This window comes from Haliotis rubra, unplaced genomic scaffold, assembly GCF_003918875.1.
Source record: "Haliotis rubra isolate DU_JTF1 unplaced genomic scaffold, ASM391887v1 Scf131, whole genome shotgun sequence".
Lineage (NCBI taxonomy): Eukaryota > Metazoa > Mollusca > Gastropoda > Lepetellida > Haliotidae > Haliotis > Haliotis rubra.
This window is the reverse complement of record NW_025765237.1, coordinates 1862795-1888448: the sequence shown is the minus strand read 5'-3', so window position 1 is coordinate 1888448 and position 25654 is coordinate 1862795. Positions and strand designations below refer to the sequence as shown.

Sequence of the window (25654 nt, the reverse complement as noted above, 5' to 3'; positions counted from 1 at the left end):
GACTATTGGCCGACTATTTATTGATATACCAGGTGTGACATATATATATTATTAACTACTCATTTGACAGAAAAGCATTTATTCAAACACATAGAAGCAGAATGTGTAAAAAGGACAAACAGACAGACACATGTATGAAAGACTAGGAATGGCAATGTCATACATATCTATTTTTATAAAACATTTTTGCTGTAAACATCCTACCACACAGGGGCGGTGTGGTAGCCTAGTGGTTAAAGCGTTGGCTCGTCACGCCGAAGACCCGGGTTCAAATCCCCACATGGGTACAATGTGTGAAGCCCATTTCTGGTCTTCCCCCGCCGTGATGTTGCTGGAATATTGCTAAAAGCGGCGTAAAACCAAACTCAGTCAGTCCTACCACACATACTTGTACCAGTAGATATCCACGTCTAGTGAAGAGAACATAGTCAACAACTGACACCTAACATCATGGTCAGAACAAATATGGTCACCTTCAACTAGAGGCTCTAACAGGATCAACTAGGGAGTTGCATAGCAGCTTGGGCACATTAGAACATAGACAAACTGAAGCTGATACAATCAAGATGTTTCCTCTTTCAACAGTGAAATAATCTCATGTACTTCTGTTTCAGTTGGGGGACCTTTTGTAGCCTCTTGGTAAGAGTTTTCTCACCACACTGAGCACCAGGGTTCCATTCCCACATGTGCACAATGAGGGAGGCCCATTATTAATGTCCCCTGCTGCGTTATAGCTGAAATATTGCTAGAAGCTGCATAAAACTATACTCTCTCACTCATTCAGGGAAGATGGAAGTCTGTGACCTGGGAATCTGTCTTGGGGATGAACACTGATGCAAAGATGCTTCCCATTTCATCAGTGGCAGTCCAATTGCTGCCTTCTCAGGGCTGCGGACCAGTCGATAATCAATTTTGTTGAAGTCAGCGTCATCATCATATATAATGTCATCTCTGGGTGTGTTTGGTTGGCATCCAGTGTCATGCTTGCTGAAGGAAAACCTTGGACGAGAAATATTCAAATGCACATCTAAACCAGTTTCAGGATCAGTTACCCAGTATTTGGATTTGGAAGATACAAAGTTCTCAGCAGGTCGAACTGGACATTTCAGCTTTGCTTGCTCAATTAAATGTTTCACTCTGCGTTGATGAGAGACCTGGTCATGTGACAAGGGATCTCGACAACCTATCATTTCACACTCTGCATGAGCCTTGTAGAATGTAAGTCGAAGTGGCCTTCGCTTTATCCTCTCAGGAGGTTTGTTGATCTGTCGAAGAACTTCCAGCTTCTCCCTCCATGACAGGCCATCAAGTGTTCTTGGGGTCAAGGTCACCTGGAAAGGGAGACAATCCATAAATGACTGCAAATATGCAGCTACTACAAATTTACATGGATTGACACAGCATAGATGACAAAGCTAGGACGTAGAAATAAAGCAAAACCTCTGGTGGGTTATGGATCATTGATAGAACAGCAGGCAAAATGTGCAAAAATGATGTCGCAATATGTTGCCTTTAAACTGTAAAAGTGTTCATGAACATGGTAGATAAAGAAAAAGTAACAAGTTAACTTACATGTAACAAATACTACTACCTCTTACCATCTGATAATTAATAGTCACAAACTTACTCTTATTGACATTAATAGCACATTTCAGGTACAGTGAGAAATTATACCATACTAACCCCTGTATACATGGAGGAAAGATAGTTCAGAACTGACAGCTCACACATATTACTGAGTCAAACAGAGAATATGATGTCATCATCCATAAAATGGCTTTAATAATGAAAGGGTACATGATTGGCATTCATGCTGCTTCAATCAGTATCATTAATCTCCATGATGCTCACAGGTAGTTCAAAATGACATATGGATAAGTTTCATTAAACTATTTGTGTCAATCTTGATTGAGGCATTAAAAAGATACTTTGTAATCTTATAAACTGTTATTTGGACTGAGTAGGTACTGACTTCAGAAACATCATCACACATGACCCATAGAAGATTCAGGGTCATAATTCTTTCATTCTGGATAAAATTAATTCTTGGATAAAAGCTGCAAATGGCAGTCCCAAAAACAGGTGAACAAGACAATGACACATTCTGTTATTTCATGCACATACAAAACAATAATGTTAGTCACATGCTGTGATGGAAAGGAACCATGGACCATTCAATACAAAACACTTCAAAGGTTATTGTCCAGGGCTTCTGATTACATGTGACACAGATTGAATGACTCCACCCTAAATTTCTCCATCCTCGCATTTCTACAAACCTACACTGACACCAAGATCCTCTCCCGTAGTTTTCATGATCGCAAATAATCCTTAAATGGCAATAAACATTTCCCAGGCCACGCTACGAGATAAGAACAGCAATCAACAGATATGAAAATATCCTTTCCATCAAATGCATTTCTGAGGGCTTTCATTTGCAAGTCAGTCTTTCAATGTTGAATTTCTTCTAATAATGTCATAATCAGCGGGACTGGTTACCATATTGTTGACGTTGACATTGCCAGCCTGATGAAGATGGTTTGTTGTTTCGATTGGGTTGATTGGTTGACTGGCATTCTAAATGTTGGTGAGTCAGTAAGCAGGGCTCGATTTAAGAGATGTTCACCTACTTGCACCAGGAGCAACCTGAGATGAAAGCCTAGTTGCACTGACCAAATTTCAGTTGCACTGCTTTTATTGTGATATGTAATGAAAGAAATATGCTATTGAATTATTTAGGTGTTTTATTCAGAGGTTTACCCACTCAAAAATTGACCTGGTGCAAATTAGACTAATAACTAGGTTGCACTTTGCAATATTGGATTGCACCAGTGCAAGTAACAAAGCACTAAATCGAGCCCTGGTAAGGAAGCATACCTTTAAGGACAACAACTTGTTGTTTATTGCATGGAGTGACATTTTGGTGTAGTTTCTCACATTGATATCAAGCTACACCAAAACGTCACTCTATGCAATAAACGAGAAGTTGTTATCAATAAAGACAAATACTTCATCATTCTGCTTGGTCTGTTAGATGGAGTAGCACAGCAAATCAAACTGGATCATGGAATTCAACAAGCAGGTAATTAGACATTACAGTAACCAGGGAAACAGACCAGGAGCTGGTCTAGCTGAAATCTTTGGAGATATAGAGGAGGATGTTTCTTATTCCTTGCCCTTTTCCTAGTGTTGGTAATCGGAAACCAAATCCACTATCGATTATCGGACAACTTGTGGTGTACGATTATCGAATGTAATCCCCAATATTAAGGGTTTTTCCCCATTCTTTTCTAATAAATATTTTTATAACTAATACTCTCATCCAAGAAAGACAATGGAATTGTAATTAAACAATAAAAGTGGTTAACATTTTACAATGCGCATAGCTTTAAGCTGTTGAGTGGATGTTTGTATGTGAATATTCGACAAATTTAATGGCTAGTTTACTTCATTCAAGTGTGCTATACTAAAACAACAAAAGTCTGATTAATCGAAAATATGTTTTTTTACAATCGATGATTATTTTTAATCTTTCTTTCAATCGAATTTCGATTATTTTCGATCATCGGAACACTGCTACCCTTTCCACAGGTCATGCGGAGGCCGATTTGTAAATATGAACCCGATCAGTGCCAATTTTTGTTGTCCAATGCCACACCCAGTAAAATTCCGAACCATATTTAGGTGCCATGATAAATGATTAAGTCTAATTCAGACAATCCCGTGATTGAAGTCCTGTGCACTGATCCTGGCATCAGCCTACATTGACACACATTCAACCAAGTTACCGAGGATTATGTAGTTGCTGAGGGCCAATTATGGCATAGAAAACCCAGGATGTCGAGTTACCATGGAAGCAGTAACATGGATACACGCACAGTTAGCAGAAACATTCAGTAAGGACAGGAGTTAGTGACAGTTTGAAGGAAGAATGATACCTGTTTTCTAACTACTTTGTAACAGGGTCATAGCGAGTTGCTAGGCTGACATACGCGCGGCCATTTGTATCAAACCACATCTGAAATACAACGTTATACCACATCATACAACAGAAACAACACAAAATGAAACACTTCTTCAACTGAAATCAAAATCGGTAATAGAAGAAAAAAGTTACATGATGATATCATTTGAAGATTATGTTTTTAGTACCTACACTTTTCACAACATGATATTAAGGTTAATAATCTGTTGAGACGACCTGATTTCTTTGTTGTTCAATGTTCAGGCCTACCAAAGAAAACTTTCCCACTGTGCAGAAAAACGCAGAAAAGCCAACATTAATCGTGGAAACAGCAACATAAACATAATACCTCGCTACTGAAACAGTAAAAGCGGCAACTTTAAATCGCTTACACTGCATCATAAAACGAGGAGCCCGCAACTTCGATTTTGCGCATGCGCTCATGGAAGAGGAAGTCTCTACCGCATGTTGACATTTTCCACCTTGGACAAAAGTTACATTCCTTTTTAACTATTTCAATTGTGTTATTTGACATTTATCATCATGATACTTGTGTGCACACTTGTTTAGTTTACTTTCCATTCATATGAAACGATTGACAGCAATTATTTCAACATATTTAATACTTTTTCTACGCGAGGCGATTCACGGTTGCTCAGAAATTGGAAAGAAGCCCGGATCGTAATGTGCATGCGCAGTAGAGGTCAATGTTCGCTGATATAAAAATGTTGCAGGTTCATAGTTTTTGTTGCCGTTTTTACTGTTTCAGTAGCGAGGTAATGTGTTTATGTTGCTATTTACACGATTAATGTGGGCTTTTCTGCGTTTTTCTGCACAGTGGGAAAGTTTTCTTTGGTAGGCCTGATGTTGCACTCAGTAATATTCCAATGAACAGCTGTTGATAGTGTCTTAAATATAATTGAGCATTACCAGACAATCCAATGATTGGTATTTGTGGCAACAATCTGTGAATGGGTATGACCCACTGTACATGAACCAGATCTTATTACCAGATCACCTTTCACAGTCACCAAAGTCTTAAACAATGTTGGCCTAGCTTGTAATGTCTGACAGGAGTTCATCAAGTGGTTCCACCATTTTTGGGAACAATGATAAGCTGTACATTTGCACAGAGTAAAATCAATATGAATAGGTCACATATTAATTGACTATTAACATTGGCTGATAGACAAAGAAAATGGACAACAAAATCAATCACCATATTCACCTTTCCAACATTTTAAAATATCTTAGAACTTGACTTCACATCTGTGAAAAAGTCCAAAAGAACAAATTTCAGTTACCATATTTAACATTATCATGTTATTTCAGCCTATTAGAGAACTTAATTACAAGAAAACACACGGTAATTTGCAAGCATAATAAATAACACACCAAATCAATGTAACATGTTAGTATTTTGTATTAGTGAATCAAGTCAAGAAACATTCAATGTAAATATGCAAACAAAATTAGCAAATCATGCAAAATGTTACACAACATGATAATCATATTATTTATACAGGTTGACCAAACATTATAGGCTGGGCTTATAATCACCAGACATTGCTGTTTCATGATAGGTATACCCTCACAGAAACTGGTAAAGTTTAGTTCAATTATTTCAAGTTAACTTAGATAAAGTGATGATTACCTTAATACCCATTTACCACCAACCTACTAAATCTCAAATGATGCCCGATAATCAGAAATAGCAGCGAAAATTGTAAGACTGGATTACTGCAAATACAACACCAGGTGTTCTAATTTAACACGTAACAATAAAGTTAACATATCCTGGTCCACAATACACAATGAACACCGGAATTCTTCTCCAAGTGACCCAAAGTAACTAGTCTTACATGTCAATGAATACACTGCCATAATGATCCTCATATCGCGATCAATGTAGCTATTTGGTGCATTTTTTTCTTCTATATTTCGTCTAGTGAGTGAGTGAGTGAGTGAATTTGATTTTACGCTGCTTTTTGCAATATTCCAGCAATATCACGGCAGGGGACACCAGAAATGGGCTTCACACATTTTACCCATGTGGGAAACAAAACAGGGTCTTCAGCGTGACGAGCGAAAGCTTTAACCACTAGACTACCCCACCACCCATATATTTCGTCAAGAAGTCAGGTTAAAACTCAAGAGTCAGTACAGCTTACCGATGGAATAAGCAGAGTGTGGTAAACACCCTTCCATTTCATCTCTGAAAGTGGGTGGTGGGGTAGCCTAGTGGTTACAGCGTTAGCTGCCAACGCTGAAGACCCGGGTTCGATATTCCCCACATGGTACAATATGTGATGCCCATTTCTGGTGTCCCCGCTGTGATATTGCTGGAATATTGCTAAAAGTGGCGTAAACTAAACTCACGCACTCATTCATCTCTGACATAAAAATCTCATGTCTCCCTTAAGCATCATGACCACTGATGCACAGAACTAGTTTCTACTTAGCACCTTAAGCAGTTACTTCTAACTTCAGACTGGCCTCTTACACATAACTTTATCAACTTTACACATAATTATCATTACTTTTATTATCAGTGAATCGTGCCACACCTAAAAGAAGCTGAAATAAAAAAACACACATTAATTTGTTCATAATATAATTCAACAACTGGTGAACACATCAAAATAAACAGTGGGTGTGAAGTTAGACAAAATCAACACGGTGAGTTTCAACACTGATGACTCCTGCACAACAAATCTCAACTCGGTTTACCCCAGATGCTATAGACGGTCCTTGAAGCTGTTGTCCAGACCCGTGGTCAAACTCTGCCATGAGCGATGGCGGGTCTGCCAGAACCATCTCCGCAAGGTGCTTCAGATTATGATCTGCATCCACACACCACTTCTTTGTTCTGCTCGATGCAATGACACGTTGAGGAACATTGTGATTCCAGTAGTTATGGTACGGCACAAATCCTTCTGCGGTCATCACTTCCTCAAGAGGACCTTCTGCCACACACAACTGGAGTTGATCCACCAGCCCTGCTGACCCGTGTCGAGCCTCACTCTCATCAGTCGGGGAGCAGCAATACCTTTGGGTAGGTGTGCGCATTTTACGTGATTTCTTGCGTCCATGTAACTCTCCATAACTCACAGTGCTGTGACTCCTTCCCCGAGAGCTCAGACTCTGAACTTTTAACACTGGTTCCTTTTCAGCATCAGACGATTCACCCTTTATTTCCATAAGTGCTAATGTGTGTTCTCTCACTGCACTACCCTTAGCCATTTTACCTGTTGCCAAAGGAGGAAACTCATCTTTCCCAGTCTTTCTCTTAGACCGATTCATATGTTTTTCACCTCTTGTAGAAGACAGTTTAACATTGGACCGCGGTTGTTTAAATGGGGCATTCATCCCAGCATCCTTTTCATTTCCTTTTGCAGGTTTCCGTTCAAACGCTGATTTCTGTGGGTTCCACATCATCGTACTACTACTGCTCACTATGGTTCCCTTATGAGTAAGGACAGACTCAGAGGGGAAGATGTGATATGTGCATGATGCCTCTAGTTTCGAGACTGCTTGACGGTGGCGGTGGCTCCCAAGCACGTCGTAGAGAGCTTACCAATACTAATGGCTTCGCTCGCCTCCGAAGCTGCTGTAGCCTTCTCAGCCTCCTCCACATCTGGCTGGAGGACAACGCACACTATATATCAGTAAGAGACATCAAGTAATCAAAAAACTGACATGGCTGGTACGGGTACACAGCCTGTTGACAACGCACAGCTAAATGTCAGTAAGAGACATCCAGAAATCATAACAATGGCTTGTACATAGGAATGTCTGTGGGAACATACACATTATGTCAGCTATATCAACACTGACTACATCAGTAATCTGACACATTTGTAGATATTATGTCATGGAAACTTCTTTGAGTTGCATTTTAGAAGTTGGGAAGTACAATATATATATAGAACAAACTTTATGGATAACAACTTCTTTTTATTCGTGAGTGCGACGTTTCGATACATTCCCCAATCATCAAATAGAGTGGTCTGACATCACCATTCTCGCTATCAAACAAACAGACTTCACTAAACGCAAGCTCACCGAAGCCATCCACATCAAACGCCAAAAGCCCACCATCAACCGAGACCAAGGATACTTCATTCCATCCGCTTATGATGCACTCATCCACCAAGCCCAATCTACTGTATAAACTCTGCTGTTTAAACATCTCATTATTATTTGTACATCATTGGCTTCCACACCCGTCCTTTGTCTACTCTCTGGCTTCATCAGCTTACTGCCTAGCCAATTATGTTAATTATGTTGTTTTCTTTGTTACATTGTTACATCCAGTATAAATATACTTCCCCCTTCTTCATGTTCCATTAATGCGTGACCACGGTACAAGAATCTGTATCGAAACGTCGCACTCAGGAATAAAAAGAAGTTGTTATCCATAAAGTTTGTTCTATATTGTCATGGTAATGTCAACAGAAATGTTGTTCGTTTTTCTGTACTTAAACCAGTCATGGAATATTTGTTAGTTTAAAAAATAGTTGGCCTAAAATGTAATGCAGATGGTCAAAAAAGGTTCAAAAGAATTTATGCATTGATAAACTATGTGAGGTATTTGGAATGTGACTCATTGGAAGCACAAACCTCGACTATATGTCTATGTGCTAAATATGGCATAATTCTATCTACAAGCAGTGCTTCATTCAGAAAGATCAACATCTATTTACCCACACCAAAGCAAACCATGAGCAGATTCCCATGCTGCCGTGGTAACGACAAGCAATCAAGCAAGTAGCCGAGCCTTACCAGCTAATACATAGCAGTAAATGTTTAGATTGTCAGCTGCCAGTTCAATATGCATTAGTATTCTACTCTCAAGCTAAGGAAAAACATTTACCTAATTTATAAAGCAGTTTCCGATCAAGCAAGATAATTTTGTAACAGAACAAAAACAACTACATGTTAAGCTTTCACAGATATCATAATCCTAGAGAAGATTTACATATTCTACCAATATATCAGCTCCTTTCGTTTTTGTAATTATCGAAAAAGAGAAGGTTTTGTTCAAAAAGTTCAAAAATTGATATGTGTTCAATATTTCTGAAATAATGAGATTTTCAATACATGTCATGATGAAAGTTATATCACAATGCATCACATCTTCATTAAAGCATCCTGACTCCTGTTGTTTCTAAGCATTCACTTTAACAGTTTTAAGTGTTTTAATAACTGGCATGAATCAAAGTGCTATATCAACAAAAGGTATTTCCAACATAAATATATCCTATTGTTATAAACATCTTCCTGTGGGTACATGCTCAATATAGATCCCTGAGATGAAATTTAACTGCCAAATGATGAATAACGGCCAGATGACGAACAATCCCTGAGACACATCAAACCCTCATTTATGACCTTTGGCCCTGGTGAGCTACAGCTGATTTTCTATATCTATACTATCACACAAGGCTCGCATGGAAGCAGCCATGACTGGTGGGGTTACCTGTCCTTCCTGAGCAGCAACACAAGCCAGTGTATCCAATGTCCTCGACCCTGTGGGTACCACTTCCGACTTCACAGGAATCCCGTTTGAGCTGTAGGGAACAAAAAGAAAGATGTTCCAAATAGGCTATTTCCTTCAGGTGACTTAATGGACTGGAATCAATCCCAGCTGACAGTGTGTTACTGTAATATTACCCCGACAATGTTGGTCATTGTTATTAATATCAATCACTTGATTGTTTGGTCTACAAAATGTTTGTTTATAGTCCACTATCATATGGTTGGGTTGTTAGCAATATTACCCGACAACACAGTAACATTATTAGCAACAGTTTATTGTCTGGTCCAAAACATGCTGCTTCATGACCCACTGTCGTTTTTTTGTTTTTTGTGTTTGTTTGTTTGTTGTTTGTTTTTTGTTTGGTTTTGTTTTGGGGGTGGTTTAGAGGTTGGGGGGGGGGTAATGATGGCTTTAAGGGGTGTCACCTATTTTGTCCTGGGAAGGTAGGCGTGTCATCAATTTTGTACACATTAACTAGGGGTGTCAGCAATTTGGTACATAAACATATTTTAAAATTATTTTTTTCATTGAATTTGTACATGACATGCAGGGTCTGGCTGGTCCACTTCCTTAGTATGCAAATTTTAGGGGGTCATTCACACTGTACATGCTTCTCCATAAAAATTATCATCACCCACCCTAGCCATAAATTATGAATGGTCCGTAAACAATCAGGTTAAGATATATTGACGAAAATACTTGGTGCATCGTGATACTCAGTGCCATGACATCAGTACCATGACATCAGTGCCATGACATCAGTACCATGATGTCATGTATAGGTACAGAATAATACAAACATATAACTCAAACAATTTAAAATATTTGCAAATCAATACAACAATTATATTTTACTAAGAAATGTGTATTAACTGGAAATGTTTCAGCAAAGTGTTTAGACTGACTACAAAGGTTGTAGTGAGCACACATCTTGTGTACAAAACCTTCCATATTAACAGGCTGTGTTCAACTCAGTTAAGCTGCCAGCTGGAATATTTCTGCATGAAAATGGACAATAACTGTTTATAATCAATTATCTCCAGGTGAAAGGGTAAACAATACTGAGGTAATGTTGAGGAAAGGGTTTCCTTACTCTGCCACTGTTAAGAGGTTGGCAGCATTGAAGATGATCCAAGACCACAGACATCTTTAACTTCTACCACTAAACAAGATACCCATAATATAAATCAGGGTTTGATTAAGGAAATGAATGCATGCCCAAATATGGCAATACCACAGTCTCACAGTCAACTCTCCTTACGTTCAGAATTAGTGAGTTTAGTTTTACGCTGCACTCAGCAATATTCCAGCTATATGGCGGCGGCCTGTAAATAATCAAGCCTGGACCATACAATCCAGTGATCAACATCATGAGCATCGATCTGCGCAATTGGGAACCGATGACATGTGTCAACCAAGTCAGCGAGCCTGACCACTAGTGTTGGGAATTGTTTAAAATCTCATAATTGATGATTGGTTCATTACAACCGATCAATCATCGAAAATAATTGGTTAGTGTCATTTATGAAATTTGTAAATGTACCAAAAAACTAAGGAAAAAAACATGTAGTTCTTTGGGGTTTGGGGGCAAAATTTCACATCTTTAAAGGATGACTAGTATGTTAGGAACATAAATTTATTAAAATCTTTAAGATAAATTCAATCATCACTTGGAACGAGCTTGTAGTGCTTATGAAATGTAACAGACAAAACCAACCTAGTGAAAAATACTGTTGATGAAAACAAGTGTTCCAGAATTGTTTGTGTTCGATTATGAGAAAACATGATCGATTGCTTGGTCGTTTAGTCACTGCGACCAATTTTCGATTATTTCAATTAATCGGACCACAACTACTGACCACCCGATCCCATTAGTCGCCTCTTACGACAAGCATAGGTTACTGAAGATCAGTTCCAGCCCGGACCTTCACGGGTCCACTAGGTTCAGACCATTAATAGCTATGGTAATGCTGGTCTGCTCAGGATGCTCAGTAAGGATCTAGAGATTAAACGTCGTGGAAACTCTCTAAGGTGCATGTTCAACCTGGGCAAGGCCACTGTAAACAAGTCTGTTGTTGCCATGGTTGCATCACATGACACTGGCTTATATTTCATTGAACTTCCTCTTATGTTTTCCATATTTGGTGCCAACACGTTCCAGCTACTTTTCAATTGTGAGGATAGAATAATGAACATGTCATTATCACTGTTCACAGTTCAGCTTATAATTTTTCATCTCCTGCTCCTGTTGTATTTTATTGCAAATAACATTTCTAATGATTGCAAGGTGTCTCTCTACATGTGTATCCGAACTCCTAACAATGTGGTGGCGTGTGGTCCTGTGCATTGAGCTCAGGTCACAAATCAGTTGAAGTTAACCAACCTTATGCACGGAGGGTCCTTGGATGGGTGACTGTGTTTGACAGTTTGACTCCTGAGAGTTTCTAGGACTTAGTGATGCATGTGGTCTCACCTTAGGCAAGTGAGTTTGTTCAAAATTGCCTCTGTTCACCTAGCAGAAAAAGGGTACCCAGTGGGATAAGTCATGTGACTATTACCTTCTAGTGCTTCACAGGCAGCTTGGGTTATCCGGGGTAATAATGTACTGTGCCTTGATTGTTAGCGCTATGAGAATGATGCTCGTGAATGGAGTTTAACGCATTATAAATGCACTTATTATTATTATTATTATTATTATTATTATTTATCAATCGCTGGATTGTCTGGTGCAGACTTGATACATACAGCTAGAATATTGCTGGCTGTAAAAATATGAAGTCCTGTCTGCAGCCGTGATGTGCAAACACACAAACTCCAAGTCATCATTACCACAGATAATTTAAAAGTTGTGTTGAGGAAATAAATATTGTGTGAAAGTTGACAGATTGCTTTTGCCTCACACACATTTCACCAATTAGCATTGCAGAGTCCAACCCATTTCATCTTAGCAGGGGTGGAAATAACTTTAAAATTGCTAGTGTACTCTGGTACAGTGGCACATGTAAAATCACTTGCCCTGATAATTTTTTCACTATACCGGCCGTTTTCTTGTTGATTTTTTAAATAAACAACATAATTAATATTGGAAAGTCAACTGGACACCGGTACAGTGTGATATACAAATTTGCTTGCCCGACAGAAAAAACCACTGGACTCGGTCGTCGGGCAATGGGTCATTTCCACCCCTGCTTAGATTAACTGTTATGGGAGGACCACAATTTATTTCAATGATACAACCCACAGAAATAAACATCATCAATCTCAATACACCAACAAGACTACACTTTAAAAAATATTCAACTACAGTAATGATATTTGCAACAAATTTAGTTAATGTCTCTCTATATATAAGACTACAAGAATATAAGAATATATATAAGAATAGGTACCTATGTGTGTATCTAAATGTGTATTTTGGATAGGGATTGAATTGCATAGGTAAGTCCAGTTACTGGGAAAGAACAACTGCCAGTAATGTTTACAGTTAGTGATATTTAGTCTTTTACACTAACATTCCACACAAAATGCATATGACTGATTATTATTCAAGTAGTTGGGGTTTTCTCTCCTTTTTTTATTTTTTATTTTTTTAAATACCAATTTACAAAATCACAAAGGTTTTGCATTTAAATTCATAAATATGAATACTTATAAACAACAAATATTCGGTAACATTATGTTTACAGTTAGTGATATTTTTTAGTCTTTTGCACTAACATTCTACACAAAAAGCATTTGACTGATTATTATTCAAGAAGTTAATATTTAAACAGAGGCCCAGATAAGCTGCGTATCCGGGTAAAATACGCATAGAATTACGCATTGAAAAATAATTGTTGTGTACCAATGACGCATTTAAAATGTTCGATAAGCAGAAAGTTTAAAACAAATGCGTATGGAACATATTTATAAAAATCGCTTGCGTAATGAAAAGACATCGATTTCTATCAAGTTGTACTGTTAGTATAGGACAAGTGTTGTAATATCAGTATAGGATGAGTGATTTTTTATGAAATCATTTCCATTATATTTAAGTTGGTTTTGATTAGGTATGACATAAGGCAGAACATACCTGCTTAGTAAACTTACTCAATGGCATATACTTCGGTGAGTAAAATGACTGAAATACGCACATATTTGAAAGCAGTGGGTAACGGAAAATGAAATACGCACTCAACATTCATAATACCCAATCCCAAAAAATACAGTGGGTCCAGTACCCACATGAGCTAAATTTTATCTGGAGCTCTGTTTAAATACATTTGGAATTTAATTTCCATTCCATCAAAAATGGCGCAAGCTAAAACATGAATGAATTTATATTTAGAATATATAAAAATTTATGGCTTTTGAACTTTGTCAAATCTGTGGACTGATCAACAAAATAGTAATGTATCATGAAGGTCAAGTCTGTACAACAGCTGTGTGTCACTACGGTCAACAAAATACAATTACCTTGTCAACAAGACAACAGCAAAATTATGTCAGACTCATCCACAAACAGACATGAGCTGCCATGAACACAGTCAGTGTGACATATATATGAGACAAATAAATATACCAGTGTTTACTGTCTCTAAGGACAATGCACAGCACCCTGAAACCTGTCAGTTCAACAACGTTAATAAACACTAGCCTGTCTTTGATTCATCCAAAGGAATTTTGATTAACTGACTATCTGATATTGAAGCACGCTCTGACAGGCATGTTCCACCTCCCAGCTTGACAGTCTTGCATGACAGGCTACAGTGTTTGCTAAATGGCTGGTTTGTAATATAGAAATATGGGTTAGGTCACATGGCTGTCTAACACATGCATGGGTTCATCTATACTCTTCAGTGGGGATAAACCTGAGAAGATCTGGGTTAGAATTGATCTTCAGTAATCCATGCTTGTCATAAGAGGCGACTAACAGGATCGGGTGGTCAGGCTCACGGACTTGGTTGACACATGTCATCGGTTCCCAATTGCGTAGATCGATCCTCATACTGTTGATCACTGGATTGTCTGGTCCAGACTTGATTATTTACAGGCCGCCGCCATATAGCTGGAACATTGCTGAGTGCGGCGTAAAACTAAACTCACTCACTCACTCAACGGGGATACTCTGTCATGAAATGTCAAAAAAAATACCAAAGTTGGAATAAAAACCTTTCCAAATCATGCTGATAAGTTGTATTTTGTCTTTTTGTTTGTTTATTTAACACCACACCCAGCAATATTCTAGCTATATGACGGCGGTTGGTGTATAACTGTGTCAGGACCAGACAATCCTGTGATCAACAGCATGAGCATCAATAATATAGCTAAAATGAATGTTACGATTTGCAGAGATGTAAGTTGTATGTTGCTGACAACTGGACCAATAGAGGCAGGTGCTTTAATCCTTGGTTGGTATGACTGCACTGAAAGTAATGTTCTGATGCCTCAGAAATTAGGACAATAAGCACACAAATTACCAGCAGAGGCCCAGATAAGCTGCGTATCCGGGTAAAATACGCATAGAATTATGCATTGACAAATAATTGTTGCGTACCAATTATGCATTTAAAATGTTAGATACGCAAAAAGTTTAAACAAATGCGTACGGAATATATTTATAAAAATCGCTGCGTAATGAAAAAAACATAGATTTCTATCAAGTTGTACTGTTAGTATAGGACTAGTGTTGTACTGTCAGTATAGGATGAGTGATTTTTTATGAAATAATTTCCATTATATTTAAGTTGGTTTTGATTAGGTATTACATAAGGCAGAACATACCTGCTTAGTAAACTTACTCAATAACATAATACTTAGGTGAGTAAAGTGACTGAAATACGCACACATTTGAAAGCAGTGGGTAACGGAAAATGAAATACCCACTCAACATTCATAATACCCACTCCCAAAATATACAGTGGGTACAGTACCCACATGAGCTAAATCTTATCTGGAGCTCTGACCAGGGTAAGAAAAATGAAAAAAAACAACATCGAATTTATGAACCATTGAATGACAAAAACACTCGAAAATTGCGAACACATGCACATAGTTCCAAAATCCTAGATATATCCCACATCTTGGTGCTTGGTTCAGGTATTTGACATAGTGAATGTTTCTTTAATGCCAGTCACAACAATTCCAACAATGTCATGTTACCATGGTTACAATTTATATTCACTTTTGCAGTAAAGTAGAGACTCTAGTACATTTTGGGGTATTCCCATTCCAACCTACTCTCTCGGCAAACTCCTGAGTGGGACGAAGCAGGCATGGCTACGATACAGTTCCAAGACTTAGAGCTATTACCTGTACAAGTTATAACGGTAATTTAATTAAAAAGGATCATTTCAAAGGATCATAACAAATACAGCTAGAGATGGCCGCCTGTACGGCCTTGTGTCTCACAATATATTGTGATACACTTTGAACTTCCAATACCTAATGCTGGTTATCACTCAGAATCTGCAGATAAATTATCGAACCTCAGTAATCCATCAATAGGGCCCGTAAGTAGGTCACAGCACTTAGCGAGACCATAGTATTTCCGGTGACAAACAATATTTCATACCTTTTCGAAAGGAACCAATAATCCTTGCAGAAATAACAAATTTCTGATCTACCTAGCTTTCTAGCTTAGTACCGGAAGTATCGCCTCATGAGGCATACAGTGTGGCCCTATAAATCAAATCAAGGAATGTGCATGCACATAAGGAAGGTAATCGAGAAATCACTTCTTATTTTTACTAGGGGTGAAACGGTGTACCGCGGTATTAGTAGAACCGCAGTATTTTGCCTTCGGTTCAGTATACCATAATGCAATCCAAAAATTTGGTATTTTTGGTTTTCGTAATGTCATTTGTTAACCTTTTAAAACCTTTTCTAAAATGTCTAGAAATCGAATCATTTTGTCAAATTCTGTGCTATTTTCCCGTTTTCATATACCGAACCGAAGCGGACCAAACTGAAGGCCTTGTACATACCGCAATACGTACCGTATCGTGGGAAAGCGTACTGTTCCACCCCTAATTTTTACAGACTTGCATTTTGGAATTAGGCCAGACCAATTCCATTTCTTGTTTTACGGATTTTTGTCCTCAGAAAACCTAAAGACAGGAGGGGAAAAAAAATATTTAAAAAATCACCAGTTAAAGTAATATTCCTTCTAAATATTAAAAGTATTTTGCTTCTGGCAATTTATGAAGTGTATATGGGGCAAAAAACAATCCCAAAAAATGTTTCTTGTAAGTTTACATTGTTGGCCAATAAAAACATAAGGATTATATTTTTTGATCAGGGAAAATTAATTTTACTGTGTATATACAGAGAGAACAGAGGGACCACATCAACAAATTTCAATTTATCAGTGCAAAGCCTGCCTGGTCCCAGGACAATCTGAAATCTATCCCAAGTCAGTCAACACTAGATGGGGTATCACTGACAGAAATATGCTGTTTAATGACACTTGTTTCTAGTAAATGATTCCTTCACATGCAAGCGGGAAGTAGCTTAATGTCACAAGAAGGCTTGATAGATTTATTTCCTTGTCGACTCTGGCACTTGATACCGGGATATAAAACAGGTTGAGCGTGATAGGATTCAGCCTCTGCTGCCTCAGGATTAACACGCATGATCAAGCTAATATGATTAGTTACTAGCCCACATTGTTCACATTATAACATACACTGCAACTAATATTAATACCTGAAATCCTTATTTTGTGCTTTTGTCCATGCATTTTACACCATTATGAAACAATCAAAGAAATATTCAGATCACTTGACAATGTGCTCATTCAATAAATGCAATGAAGGATGAGGCATATATTTAAGGGGCCATTTATAACCCACTAGAATTATACATGAACAACATAAGAGAACAATAATTCCTCAACAGGATTTACCTATGGCTGTCAATTTGTACAATTCAGCAGTCCAATGTGTGAAGCAACCTGTATATTTCACTTCATTTCCAAACATTTTGCTGAGGTTATACCATCACACATTAGAAATGTTCAGCTTACTAAGAGCAGGGATTTGTAATGTCAGAAGAATATTAATCATTAACCAACGGTATTGTACTTACCACTATTCCCAACATATATTACTCAAGTCTATTCAGTCAGTTTGTGTATAGGATGCAATAGTTCAGGAAATCATCATAAAATATATTCATATAAATATGCATTTTTTACTTATGTTCCACACATGGATATAATAAAGCCATTAAGAAACATATATGGTCAAGACTAAAATGTGCGCCAAAAGAATGACATTAAAGATATTTTCCAGGAGTGAGACTATAACCAATGCCTGTTTTAGTTATTTGAATATATGCTCATACATGTCATCAATGGTAAGGGTTTTACGTGACCCGCAAATGTGCGTCCAGTACCCACAAATGTAGAGAATGGGTGTAGAAAAAATATTCACTACATCCACGCACAATATTATTCAGTGTACCCACAACACAACTATCATGACTTTTTGGTTGTTTCTTTCAGAGCAGTTACATGCATCATTTCATCCATCAGTCTACATGATCAATGATTCATTCTAGGCTTTAAAGAAATGATCATAACATACACTTCTCTCCAACGTTACTTCACAGGATCCTCGTATTGCCCGCAAGGACCCTGAAAACTAATAATTGGGAGTCTCCGGGACTTTAATATTTGTGAGTCAAGGTAAAACCCTGGATGGTCATCAGGTAAAACAGAAAGGAGAAAAAGGGTTCTCGTCATAGATGTGTTCCCTTCCTAATGTGGACCTGGAAACTTCATAATACAAAGACAAGGTTGACTGTGTGTTAACATGCTCTGACGAAGTGGATTGGTGGTCACAACAGCAATCACTGAGTTGTCTGGTTCAGGCTTTTCACAGCTGTAATATTGCTAAGTTAAACAAGTTAAATAACAACCATTCCATAGGACAGTTTTATTTAACTTATCAGAACACCTCTTATTAACCAGGAACAGGAAAGGAACCTGGCTGATAATGATAAGATTGTTCTGTATTTTAACATAATAATGTGGGTTATTTTGTGTTCCAGACAAAGGTTTACACAGAATACCAATCATTTAACCTAATTTATTCACAAAAATCTGATCAGCGAAATACTTGTCCAGCAACAAGGTGCTACAGACGACAACAGCAGGGTAGTGTATACCAACTTGACAAGGGGTAGTGTATAGAGCCTGTATTTACCAGCTGTAAGTGAGGTTAACCCACATACCCTTTCAGTTATTATTTTCCTTGTTTGAATAGTACTTGTCTCGTCAATCAGTTACGAAAGTTTCAAGTCGTGGCACTAATAGATGGTGTAATAAGTGTGAGTGTGCAGGTGGCTAGGTTCATAATGGCCTGGCCTGATAAAACATCACAATAACCGTTCAACATTTGACAGATATATGAACAGCCAATATAGTTACGTCTGAAAGAAGGTTGACAAATTGAAAGGTATTTAATATCAGCTTTCAGGAGTGAATTCTGAAAGGGCTCTGTACAAAGATCATGTCATCATCATTCACAGTGCTACAGATATTTTTCTAATCTACTGAGTATTCGCAAACATCATGGACTTATATGGACCTCTGCAGCTAGGACGATATTTGGTCCCGTCATCTGCAGCCAATGTCTGTAAAATTTCCCACATTGGAAGTAAACATTTCCCCATTCATAATGTTAAAGTGACAACTAATGTTATGGTAGCATGTATTTCGCTGATAAGAGGTGCAGTAGCTTTACCATTGTGTTACACTGTTGCATTGAATGCATGTCAAAGTAGCAGTAAGAGAGGTGAACCTCCTTTCAGGGGTGGAAATAACCATTGCCCGATGTCCGAGTCCAGAAGTTTTTTTTGTCGGGCAAGCACATTTGTATATCACGCTGTACCGGTGTCCAGTTGACATTCCAATGTTAATTATGTTGTTTATTTAAAAAATCACCAAGAAAATCGGCCGGTATAGCGGAAAAATTATCAGGACAAGTGATTTTACATGTGACGCAGTACCGGAGTACACTAGCAATTTTAAAGTTATTTCCACCCCAGCCTTTGGGTGTTATTCACTGCCATAGAGGCTCCGTATGTGATAACTAAGTTCATTCAGTATGTTCTCACATCAGTCGTTATACCATTGTCTTAACCTTCTGTTTGCATATATTAACACAATTATGAATATTACAACAAATTTGACTCTGCATATTTTATGTAGATTGCCTGTTGTTTAAAGCTACACTCAACAATATTCCAGTTAGATAGCAGCAGTCTGTAATTAACTGAGTCGTGAACCAGTTGATCAAGTGATCGAGATCATGAGCATCGATTTACATGTTTCAAATACAATGACATGTGTCAACCAAGTGAGCGAGTCTGACCACACTGTCCCCCACTAGTTGGCTCATAGGACAAGCATGGGTTGCTGAAGACCAATTCTAACTCTACTATTTGGTGATCTGCATCAAAATAAGAATATTGTACTGTTGACTGCTGGCTTCAGTAATGATATGAAAATACTGATTTATATACAGATTTATCTACACCTGTCCACAGACCGATATTTGACCCTAAACAAATATCAAATTAATGACCAAATTGGAGAATAATTCCTCAGTTCAGGATGTAACAATCAAAACTAATAACCTATATTAAGTGTACAATTTTTACTTCCATTTCACAGATAATAGAACCAATTTTGTTCTTACATCATTGCAACAAATTCAATATTGATGTACAAAGCTAAAAGCCTTCTGGGTTTAAAACTCACTAAATCCCAATTCTGAACAAGACAATAGTTGTACACTAGTTTGCTTATGGACTGTTAGTTTGAAACCTAAACAAATTCCTGAAATAGCTTTATTGTTGTTGGTGTGGGTTTTTTCAATTTTATTTGAATTCCTTGCAAATGGCACCTAGATTAAAACTGTAGATAAATCTCAGTCATATTTGAATGTGAACTTTTCCCATGTTTTCTCTAGCTTCAACTTGACTAAAAACTTCTTTGATTGGCATTCTAGAGGTTGAGGAGATGACGAATGATGACTATTATCATGGGTATACGTCTTTATTCTGTATAGGCAGAGATATTGCAATGTGATTAAACTTAACTCTAATGTATAGGCAGCGCTTCAACATCGACTCTAATGTCGTTGTTAAGCAAGAGGTGAAAACATTAAGGCTGCATGTTTGACAAGGTGCCAAGATCAAAATAATCGAAGATTCGTCACAATGACTAAATGACCAAGTAATCGACCATGTTTTCTCATAATCGAACACAATTTTGGAACACTTGTTTGCATTAACAACATTTTTCACAAGGTTGATTTTGTCTGTTACATTTCATAAGTACTACAATCTCGTTCCTTGTCATGACTGAATTTATCTTAAAGACTCCAGGAAATTTATGTTCCCAACATACTAGTCATCCTTTAAAGATGGGAAATTTGTAAATGCATTTAGTGCAATTTGCAAAAAAAACCCGAAAGAACTACATATATTTTCTAAATTTTTTGTGCATTAACAAACATAACCAGGAGAATTTGATAAATGACACTAACCAATTATTTTTGATGATTGATCGATTGTAATGAATCAATCATCAATTGTGAGATTGTAACCAATTCCCAACACTCGTGTCCTTTAAGCCCAAACGTATAGAATGGATGCAAAAATTACATATACAGGAAGCACAAGAAAATTCATTGTGCAAAATTCCTGAAAAGAAACAAAGTTCATTTAATTACAGTAACTATTTCATTATTTTACAGGATCTTCATATTTCTTGTAAGAACCCTTGAAATCAGTACTTGCAGTTCCCTAGACTAACAACTAGTCTCTGAAATGAACATATTTTACTGAAAAAAGTTCATAGTAAAAAATTAAAATATGGTAATGAAAAGGAGCCCTGAGACTTTCTTCATCTGAAGCTGAGGAAATCTAGAGTCAGCCACATTTGTCTAGACTTGTGTGGGCATTTGGGCTAGCATATAGTTTGCTTCAGGGCGACATACACTACACACGCATGCACGCCGTCATATGAGACTAGCAGTTCGTAAAACCTAATTTCAGGTCCCCTAGTTTTATAGTTCAAGGTAAGACATTGTTCGAGCATTAACCCTGATTTTTAACCTCTTTATCTGTTTCTACTTGGGCCAACATAAAGGATATCTGTGGACATATTTCCTGACATGGGCAGATTAGGATCGATGATACGCTTGAGTATTATTACCCAATGGAGACCTTGTGAGAATCCTGGTTTAAAGAGGTCACATTCCAAATCAAATATCAGGATCAACAATCTCCCACAGCACACAGGACTGTCATTACACTACCACTGAGGTATTCGTGGCTTGACATTTAAAGGGTGAACTGGTAGTTCAATGAAAACATACCACAAAAATAAGCTATGTATTATATTGAAACAAGTTAACACAACCTCGATCTAAAACCTGTGATATATATAAGTGTGTGTGTTAACACATGCTTAAATGTGGTATAAATGGGAGCACCTTTGCACCAACCACAGCCGTCAATGTCACACGTTAACACATAGTATTTACGTTTTCAACACATTCTGTTCAGCTTGTCGTCTATTCAAACTGCACACTTACCCTGGTAAGTTGGAACCTGATAGCTTGCTTTGGACACTGGATATTGCATTGTGAGGTGTTGGAACGCTTACTTTCGTGGGAGTTTTACCTGCCGTTGTAGATGGTTTAGATCTTGTACCAGTCGCCGAAGTATTCCTAGGAATAGTATTTCCTTTTACCTCATTCTCACTGGAAGATGCTGAATCAGCACGTGCGGTAGTAGGAGCTAGTTTGTATAAATTGGTTTTATCTAACTTTTGACTGTCCCGTCTGGTGTATTGAAAAGTTCCATTTTGTGAGGACTGGGCTAATTTTGACAACAAATGACAACTGGAATATTCACGACTTGGTTGAGGAGCCACGTTGTAGAACCCTGGGTGGTAGAACGCACTGACTCGTTTTGGGGGTTGAGGCGATGCGTTGTCAACTGTGGAATTCTCCTCGCGATATTGTTTCATATAATACCTAATGTCTTGATAATGTTTGAACACATAATTTTCTCTAGGGTTTGGAGTAAGTTTCAATCTTGAATCTCTCCAACTCAGAAATTCCCGCGGTCCATCTTTTCCTTTGGAATTCACAGAGTCTTTTCCGGTTTCCGTAGTAACACTTTGGAACTGTGTAACCAGCCTGTTAGTTCTTCGCTTTTCTCGCGAATACTTTTGGCAGTTTTGGGCTTCGACGCATTTCCAATAAATTCAATTAACGCCTCTTTGTCATATCGGTCGTCTGCTGCAAGTAACCTATTCTGGACCAGACGATCTTGGTGAGAAGAAGTGTGTTTTCGTGAAACGTCACGTCATGTTTAGCCATTTCTCCATTGCTTATTAGCAAAATCATTTAGACCAGGCACATGGGCGTATACTTCCCAACTACCGCACATACCTTATCGAGCAAGGTAATCCGCGCCTAAGCACCGCCAGTTTGCAAACAGTTTAGTTGGCAAGCACGCGACTCGACTCTGGCTGTTCAATTAACTTGACGGACATTATTTACAGTCGGTTACTTTTCGACTGCCAGAATTAAGTTCCTCGTGTATCATGTTTACACTTGTTGACGTGACATTAACAACTGTGGCCTTATAAATAAACTATTCCCTTGCTGACACATCAGCCAATAAAATATTTCATTTGTAACGTCTTGTTAAGAGATGTGTAACAATAGGGAGGACAATGGAAGAGCCGTCAACCTGTTGGAAGAAAATTACCGTACGGGTGAGTGGCCAAATGTACTTAATCAATTGTCGAAGATTGAGTCGGAATAGAGTGTCAAAGCCGCTCCTGCTTAGGATTATTGAGAGCTACTTGAAGCTTTAAGAAACATACGACGGTGTTGGTGTTTTAATGCTCGCCACATGAAAACTTGTATAACATTCTCAGTGATAGCAGACGACCAGTTGTAGTATATCAATCAATTCACTGTTAAACCAAATGCAGTCCGACCTAGTGATCTTGAAGAGCATTAACTCGACAGATGCTTGCAGTTAAGACGATAAAACTATATTGTCCCGTGCCCACGAAATGAATTCAACCTGTTATAAAATTTGATTGTTGTTTAAAGGTCGCACTTGACAACATTCCTGCTGGATGAGTGTCCTGTTAATGGAAATCGAGTCAGGACCAGACAACCGTATAACCGACACAAGCATGGCACGCCGTCTGAGTACAGTGACGCGCCATCAACCAAGTCAGCCAGATTGCTGGGGACCAATTCTAACCCTGAATCCCGACGGGCAGAAGAAAATCTTCATTTGCAGTTTTATTCCTGTACAAGTCTTCTCCCCTTTTTGAATGTCACAATTTTCAAGTATACATGTGACTGCGGGGGAGCGCCACAAAACACTGTGCAGCTCACACGCCAAAGCTGAACTGAAAAGCGTTATGAAGCGGCGCTATTTTCAGTTTTATGCCTGACTGACTGAGTTTGGTTTTACGCCGCTTTTAGCAATATTCCAGCAATATCACGGCAGGGGACACCAGAAATGGGCTTCACTCATTGTACCCATGTGGGGATTCGAACCCGGGTCTTCGGCATTACGAGCCAACGCTTTAACCACTAGACTACCCCACCGCCCCTTCAGTTTTATGGTTAATATTATGGTTAATATGGATGAAGACGGAAATGTACACAGGGCCGTAGGTAGCAGCTGGATTTAACTCAGCTAAGGAAATGTTTTCAGTTTAGATCGAGTTACTGCTGGAGATGAAGAATCGCGACGTGCTGCAGATGTTTGGTACTCTGGAATATTGCAAATATTTGGTACCCCCAAGTAATGCAGATAATTGGTACCCCGAAGTGATGAAGGTCTTTTTTACTCCGATGTTTGGTACCTCGAAGTGATACATCTTTGGTATCCTGAAGTGCTGCAAGTCTTTGGTATCCCGATGCAATGTAGGTCCTTGGTACAAGGAAGTACTCAAGGTATTCGGTACCCCGAAGTGTTGCAGGTCTTTTTTACTCCAAAGTGTTGCAGATCTTTGGTGCCTCAAAGGGATACAGATCTTTGGTATCTGAAAGGGATACAGATCTTTGGTGCCTCAAAGGGATACAGATCTTTGGTACCTCAAGGATACAGATCTTTGGTATCTGAAAGGGATACAGATCTTTGATACCTCAAAGGGATACAGATCTTTGGTACCTCAAAGGGATACAGATCTTTGGTATTCGGAAGTGCTGATCCTTGGTACTACGAAATATTGCAGGTCCTTGGTACCAGGAGGTGCAGCTGGACTTTCTTACACCAAACTGATTCAGATCTTTGGAGAAACGAGTACTCGCTCGTGTTGGTGACCAAACGATCACTGGATCTATGTCCAAGGCAAACTGTGACAGATATATTTATATGAAAACTAGAAATGTTTAATCCACTTTAGATATATTATACTATTTAAATTGTTTGATGTCCTTTTTATCTTAGTGAGATACCAAACGATATTTGGTTGCAAATGGGTTTCCACACATAGACTTCGAATATCCTGATCAACGAGGCATTGCTCATCCGAAGTTAGGTATACGCTTTTGATGTTTCGAAAGTCAAATTTACAGATCGAAAACATTTATATCGTATATAAATGGGTTCCGTGTGCAATTTAACAATAAAGATTTGTCTTAATTATGTAGGTTCATAACTTCAGTTTGCACAAAGCGCTGAAAATTATTACAAAATTTTGACCTCACCAGAGTTGACTCTGTCATTAATAGTGAATGACTTTATTTGGTGATGAGACCACAGGCCCTTTACACAGATTACAACATATCGGAATATTTCGATTCCCCACATGGGCACAAGCGCCTGTAAAAATATTGCTAAAAGCGAAAAACTGCAGATGACAGTAGAGAAATGCAATGGCTGTCAACGGCAAACTTCAACATAGTCTAACATGCGGAGTGATCATGGTGATAGAAACTTATTCCGCAATTTAAATACGAGAAATGTGTACTTTCCAAGATTAGTTATTATTTCATTATGACATAACAGAGGCTGCTTAAACTTATCGAGAGATGGAAATTCCCAGAAATATTTTGGGATAAGATGTTTTCTGAGATCATCGTAAAATGAGCATTCTAAGGTGAAGTGGA

The 25654-nt window shown here is 38.2% G+C and overlaps 1 long non-coding RNA gene across 1 annotated transcript; it reads right to left on the bottom strand.

Moving 5' to 3' along the window:
• On the bottom strand, positions 1-23022 carry LOC124267434. The gene is made up of 4 exons (XR_006896027.1): positions 22097-23022; positions 9447-9537; positions 3939-4018; positions 1-1331 (listed from the first exon to the last, which is right to left on the bottom strand). It is a non-coding gene; the product is annotated as an uncharacterized LOC124267434 (long non-coding RNA).
• Positions 23023-25654: the final 2632 nt, after the last annotated feature.